This window comes from Chiloscyllium punctatum, chromosome 38 (genome assembly GCF_047496795.1).
Source record: "Chiloscyllium punctatum isolate Juve2018m chromosome 38, sChiPun1.3, whole genome shotgun sequence".
NCBI classification, from domain to species: Eukaryota; Metazoa; Chordata; class Chondrichthyes; order Orectolobiformes; family Hemiscylliidae; genus Chiloscyllium; species Chiloscyllium punctatum.
In genome coordinates, this window is record NC_092776.1 from 60,614,421 (window position 1) to 60,621,672 (window position 7,252).

Sequence of the window (7,252 nt, forward strand, 5' to 3'; positions counted from 1 at the left end):
CAGCGTTTGTGGAGGCGGTGGTTTCGGTGGTGTTAGCAGAGGGAGCATGGTTGGTGGTGGCCATGGAGGCAACATGGATGGGGCTATCCCGGGAACTGACATCAGCGCGGCGGTCGCAGAGACGGAAGTAGCGTGTTCGGTGGCAACTGCGTGGGTGGAAGTGTCGACACAGCAGGTGGTGTTTGTGGAAGCGGTGGTTCCAGTGGTGTTCACAGAGGCCACATGGTTGGCGGTGGCCGCGGTGTTCTCGGCAGCGGTTTCCGCGGTAATTATGTCATTGTTTGAGGCAGTGGTGGCGATTGTAGTGACTGCATGGATAATGGAATCCAATCGGTTCCAGAGAGGGCCGGTGAAGGGGTTGGAGTGTTGAAGATTCCCGGGTTTGATTACACATCTTCCCACTCCCCTTCCTGTAAAGATATGGTCCCTTACTCCCAATTCTCTGCCTCCACCACATGTGCTCCCAGGAGAAGCAATTCCACTCCAGGACATCCCAGATTTCCTCCTATTGCAATTTCCCCTCCCACATGATCAATATTGCCCTCCATCACACCTTCTCCACTTACTGCACCTCCGCCCTTGAACCCCACCCCCACCCAACTGCAACAAGAATAGAACCTCCCAGTCCTTACATTCCACCCCACGAATCTTCAGATACAGCGCGTTATCTTCCAGCATTTTCTCCACCTACAAGTGAGACCCCATCAACAAGCATATGTTTCCCCTGGTGCTCACCTTCCACCCTACAAACCTTCGCATCAACCAAATCATCCACCGACATTTCCGCCACCTCCAAAAAGACCCCACCACCAGGGATATATTTCCCTCCCCACCCCTTTCCGCCTTCCGTAAAGACCGTTCCCTCTGTGACGACCTGGTCAGGTCCACGCCCCCCTACAACCCACCCTCCTGTCCTGGTACCTTCCCCTGCCACTGCAGGAAGTGTAAAACCTGTGCCCACACCTTCCCCCCTCACCGCCATTCAAGGTCCTAAAGGAGCCTTCCACAACCTTCAAAGTTTTACCTGCACATCCACCAATATCATTTATTGTATCCGTTGCTCCCGATGCGGTCTCCTCTACATTTGGGAGACTGGACGCCCCCTAGCAGAGCGCTTTAAGGAACATCTTCGGGACACTCACACCAATCAACCACACCGCCCCGTGGCCCAACATTTCAACTCCCCCTCCCACTCTGCCGAGGACATGGAGGTCCTGGGCCTCCTTCACCGCCGCTCCCTCACCACCAGACGCCTGGAGGAAGAACGCCTCATCTTCTGCCTCGGAACACTTCAACCCCAGGGCATCAGTGTGGACTTCAACAGCTTCCTCATTTCCCCTTCCCCCACCTCATCCTAGTTTCAAACTTCCAGCTCAGTTACTGTCTCCTTGACTTGTCCGACCTGCCTTTCTTCTTTTCCACCTATCCACTCCACCCTCTTCTCTTTGACCTATCACCTTCATCTCCTCCCCCACTCACCCACTGTACTCTATGCTACTCTCTCCCCACCCCCACCCTCCTCTAGCTTATCTCTCCACGCTGCAGGCTCACTGCCTTTATTCCTGATGAAGGGCTTTTGCCCGAAACATTGATTTCGCTGCTCGTTGGATGCTGCCTGAACTGCTGTGCTCTTCCAGCACCACTAATCCACCATTTTATGATCAGTTTCAATGTCAATATCCAGTTTGTCCAGTCACAACGCTCGGTCAACCTGCAGCCTTTTCCTCAAATTACACATAATGGGTACGTTGCTTAACTGTTAGAAATAATATTTACCATGCAGTTCTTTTTACCAGTTTCCATGGATTTTTAAAATCCATATCCATTAATAGGTACCATAGGCTAACTTATTCCAGACTGTACCTAACAGTTACTTTCATAACCTTTTTTAAAAGCCTTGAAGGAAACACGCATAATTGCCATCACACATTTCCACAATTTCCTGTGGAGCTCCTGCTGCCAATGATGCTAATTGTTCCATTCCACTATATTTAGCAATTACATTTCAGAATATCCCAGTGACATGTTAATTTCAATTAAAGAATGCTGCTTCTCCCAGCCTCTCAAACGTAAAGCCAATTAAACCCTGAGTCCTGTGATCCCATCATCCTTCCCAATTATCCATTTTAGGAGTTTGAGATCATGGTTACATTTGTAGTAATTTTCTGATAGCTTATTGAGTTTATTAGGGAGCAGCATCATAGAACCCCTACAGTAGGGAAAGAGGCCATTCAGCCCATCGAGTTCACACAGACCCTCCCAAAAGCAAGCCAACTGCTCCCCCCTCCCCCCAACACCACCACCACCCCTGAAACCCTGCATTTCCATGGCTAATCCACCTAGTTTACACATCCCTGGTACTATGGGAAATTTAGCATGGCCAATCTACCCTAACATATACATCTTTAGGTTGTGGGAGGACATCCATGCAGACATGGGGAGAATGTGCAAACACCACATGGTAGTTGAGTGGAGTCAAACCTGGGACCCTGGTGCTGTGAGGTAGCAGTGTTAACCACTGAGCCACTGTGCCACCCAGTAGCTTAGCTATGATACGTTAGATAAAGAAGGTATATGGTGGAAAGGGGCCTTTTGGCCCATCGGGTCCACACAGACCCTCCCAAGAGCTTCTTATCTGTTCCCCCCAAACCCTAAATTCCTGTGTTAGCTTTTAAGGGTAGGGAGGTTGAGTTTTGGAGCCATGAGGTCACACTGCAGCTGTACAAAACTCTGGTGCGGCTACACTTGGAGTATTGCGTAAAGTTCTGGTCACCGCATTGTCGGAAGGATATGGAAACTTTGGGAAAGGTTCAGAGGAGATTTACTAGGATGTTGCCTGGTATGGAGGGAAGGTCTTATAAGGAAAGTCTGAGCGACTTGAAGCTGTTTTCATGAGAGAGAAGGTTGAGATGTGACTTAATTGAGACATATAAGATAATCAGAGGGTTAGATAGGGTAGACAGTGAGAGCCTTTTTCCTCGAATGGTGAAGGCTAGCACGAGGGGACATAGCTTTAAATTGAAGGGTGATAGATATACGACAAATGTCAGAAGTAATTTCTTTATGCAGAGATTAGTAAGGGCATGGAATGCACTGCTTGCAACAGTAGTAGACTCGCCAACTTTAAGGGCACTTAAATGGTCATTGGATAAACATATGGATGATAATGGAATAGTGTAGGACAGATAGGTTTCACAGGTCAGTGCCACATCGAGGGTGAAAGACCTGTACTGTGCTATGTTCTCACTATACACCGGTGACAATTGGGGATGGTTCACTGATACCAGAGGACAGACAAGTTGTCAATATGGAACGTTTCGGTCTTATTAAAGTGGTTGGGAGAGCATCCTGCTCTCTATTGTGGTGGTGTTTGGGAACATTTCTCTCAGTCTTTCTCATCTACTTCTGATCTGTCTGCCACCTTCCTAGTGAAGACTGCTCAATGAAGACTGCTGTCTGGCGAAACTTACCTCTGTGCTGAAACTTGTCTATTCTTGGCTTCTGTGTGGATCCTCTGGTGCAGATTTGACCCAGCCCAAGGCAGTTACTCTAGCGTAGAATCTTGGCTTCTTAATTCCAAAGCGACTTCTTTGACCCCAGTGCGTAATGGTGGTATCTATGTCCACACTCTGACACGTCTTGCAGCGTCTACCATGACAAGGTTGTATGGAGTTGTCCTGAGAGCTGGGCAGCTTGCTACGAACAACGATCTGTTTGAGGTTTGGCGGTTGTTTAAAGGCAAATAGCAGAGGTGTGGGGAAGGTGTTGGTGAGGTGCTCATTCTCATTGATAATGTGTTGCAGGTCACGAAGAACATGGTGTAATTTTTCAGCTCCTGGGAAATACTGAACAATGAAGGGTACCCTGTCGGTTGTAGCCCGTGTCTGTCTCCTGAGGAGGTCATTACGGTTCCTTACTGTGGCACGTCGGAACTGGCGGTCGATGAGTTGGGCATCGTATCTCGTTCTTGTGAGGGCATCCCTGAGTACTTCCAGGTGTCTGTCACATGCACACATATATTATGTGGGGTGAATTTGTACTTGCAGGGTTACAGTGTACTTTGCTCAAAAACTGCGTGCATTCATGTAGAACTCTGAGCTCAAAAACTGCATGGATTTATGTAAAACTCTGTTATCTCACTTTTTAGATTAGAATCAATCTAAACATCATGGCATAGACAGAGAACACAGAGGGCCAAAACCTTCAACATATTGTCTAGCTATCACCACTGTTAACAGCTAACCCGAGAATGCAACTTTTTAATTTTCAATAAGGTTTTGTGATTTACACGTGAAAGAAGTGAAACTATCACTGTATTCTAACAGGTGAAAAGCTTAACAGACAATCAATTTTTCAATGTAGAATTTCAGTTACATCACACTCTAAATTTTTGCTATAAATTCTGTGTGTTAGGATTGAGCCCTCCACTACCACCTGATGAAGGAGCGTCGTTCCAAAAGCTAGTATGCTTCCAATTAAACCTGTTGGACTATAACCTGGTGTTGTGTGATTTTTAACTTTGTACACCCAGTCCAACACCGGCATCCCCAAATCCTGATAATAGACCACATCTGGTCCAGATGAACTTTTGATGTTATTTCAATGGGCATCATGACCTCCATTTTTAAAAATCCTCCTTTTGTTTTGTTTCAGGGAGGTGATGCCCGAGTAGTTTTATCATTGGATTGTTAATGGGTGGCACGGTGGCACAGTGGTTAGCACTGTTGCCTCACAGCGCCAGAGATCCGAGTTCAATTCCTGCCTCAGGCGACTGACTGTGTGGAGTTTGCACGTTCTCCCCATGTCTGCGTGGGTTTCCTCCGGGTGCTCCGGTTTCCTCCCACAGTCCAAAGATGTGCAGGTCAGGTGAATTGGCCATGCTAAATTGCCCATAGTGTCAGGTAAGGGGTAAATGTAGGGGTATGGGTGGGTTGCGCTTCGGCGGGTTGGTGTGGACTTGTTGGGCCGAAGGGCCTGTTTCCACACTGTAATCTAATCTAATCAGAAACCAGGGTAATGTTCTGGGATTCTGGGTTCAATCCTGCACAGCGGGTGGTGGAATTTGATTTCAATAAAAATCTGGAATTAACAGGTAATTGTGACCATCTGGTTCACTAATATCCTTTAGGGAAGGAAATTGTCATCCTAACTTGGTCTGGCCTAGATGTGACTCCACACCCCAACAATGTGGTTGACTCTGAATTGCCCTCTGGACAAGTAGAGATGGGCAACAAATGCTGGCCGAGCTGGCAAAACCCTCATCCTATGAATGAATAAATAAAAATATTAGACTTTTACAAAGTTAATTCATGCTGCAATAGCTGTTAAATAAAATTGCATGCTATATCGCGAACACTAGGAAAGTTCAGTTTTTAAGGGATCCCAACATGCAAAATTTACGACCCGTAGCCATATTTAAGATAGAGACGAGGTGGAATTTCTTCTGTTAGAGGTTAGTGAATTCAGTGGAATGTTTTGCAGCAGAGGTCTATTGAGGTTGGGTCATTAATTGTATTTAGGGCTGTGATATACAGATTTCGAGTCAGTGAGGGAATAACACTTATGGGGAATAAGGCAGAAAAGTTGAGTTACCATCAGCTCTGATCTCACTGAGAAGAGAAGGAGACTATTTGGTCCAGATGATCTACAAATAATTTTGTCTAATGGTCTTATACCCTGTGATGAAACGCATTTAAAATGGCCTAAAAATTTCACTTTCACCAGTTTGACCTGCCCCTGTTCTCAATCCCCACAGACTCACCTTAGAATAATATCCAGAGTTGAAAGGTATGATGCTGATAAAGCACAGTGGGTCAGGGAGCATCCGAGGAGTGGGAGAGTCAACGTTTCAGGCATAAACCCTTTATCCTAGTGCTGCCTGACCTGCAGTCAGAGTGATAGAGATGCATAGTTAGGATATCTGGTTGGCATGGATACCTTAGACCAAAGGGTCTGTTTCTGTGCTGTCACTTTCTCTGAGAATAGTATCCAGACAGGTTACCATTTGGAATTTAACAATCGTGATTGTGCTTGGTAATAACATCCAGGTCTCAGATTATGAGTTGCTCTCCCAAGTGAATTGAGTCCCCAGGGTGATGGTCCATCTTTATGAGTTATGCGAATTCTCAAAGGCCATTAAGCTTTACTTCCTGAAGAACAGTGGGGCAGTTTGGAAATTGTTATATCAGTCTTTCCCTCATCACTGTGTCTTGAAAACAGGAGAGTCTGATTTGTAAATCACCATCAAAATCAGTCACATTGATATTGGGATGATCACTGCCGGAATGACTTTCCAGTTTTAAAACACAGCTACAGACCACTGGAACACTGTCTCAGTTCTTTTTTTTTCCTGCCAAACTGCAGTAGTGCCTATTTCTCCTCAGCACTCGTGTCATGTGCGTGTAGGTGTAGGAGACAATGAAGAAACATTGAGTGCAGAAAACTTTACTCGTATTCCACGGCCAAGAAGAAAAACCATCGGAGTGGCCAGGGACAAGCAGTGCCCCATTCCTAAATGGCAAGGCCTGCATGAATGAAAGTGTGAAGGTGAGGATAGGGGTTAAATCAAAATGGACCTGTCTCAATTCTATGATGGTAAAACCCGATTAGGTTACAGATTGAACAATGAACTGAAAGATGCAGGAATGAGCGCCAAGAGAAAGCTGATTTATTGACACATTGGAAGTATTAAAATGAATTTCCTGATTTTCAGCATGTCAGTAATTAGATGGCAATTTAATTTTTCTTGTTTCTTAAGAAGTGGTAATGTGTTTTCCTGTTCCTTCCCTTTGTGAAATGACTGCAATGGCATTGTTATAAAGTTAAACTAGAAGCAGGATTTATTTCACAACTCTGAACTGTCGGGTGGGTAGGGTGTGAAACAAGCATACATACAAGCAGATACTGAATTATTCAACTACCAGCAACTTGAGTACAAAATAATTGATTGATACCAGTTCATTAATGTTGTTTCTTTAAAAGTGCATTTCAAAAAGTCCATAGCTGGAGTTAGCAGCCTGGAATTCCCTCTTGCCATCTCCTGAGCTACATTTCATCTGCAATATAGTTACCTTTTTGCACAATTTCCATATTATTTCACTGTCAATGAGACACAGAGGGAGACAATGATACCAGCTTCTGTGACATTCCTCTAGCGATTGTCCAAGTGAGATAACAGAGTTTTACATAAATTCATGCAGTTTTTGAGCTCAGAGTTCTACATGAATGTATGCAGTTTTTGAGCAAAGTGCAA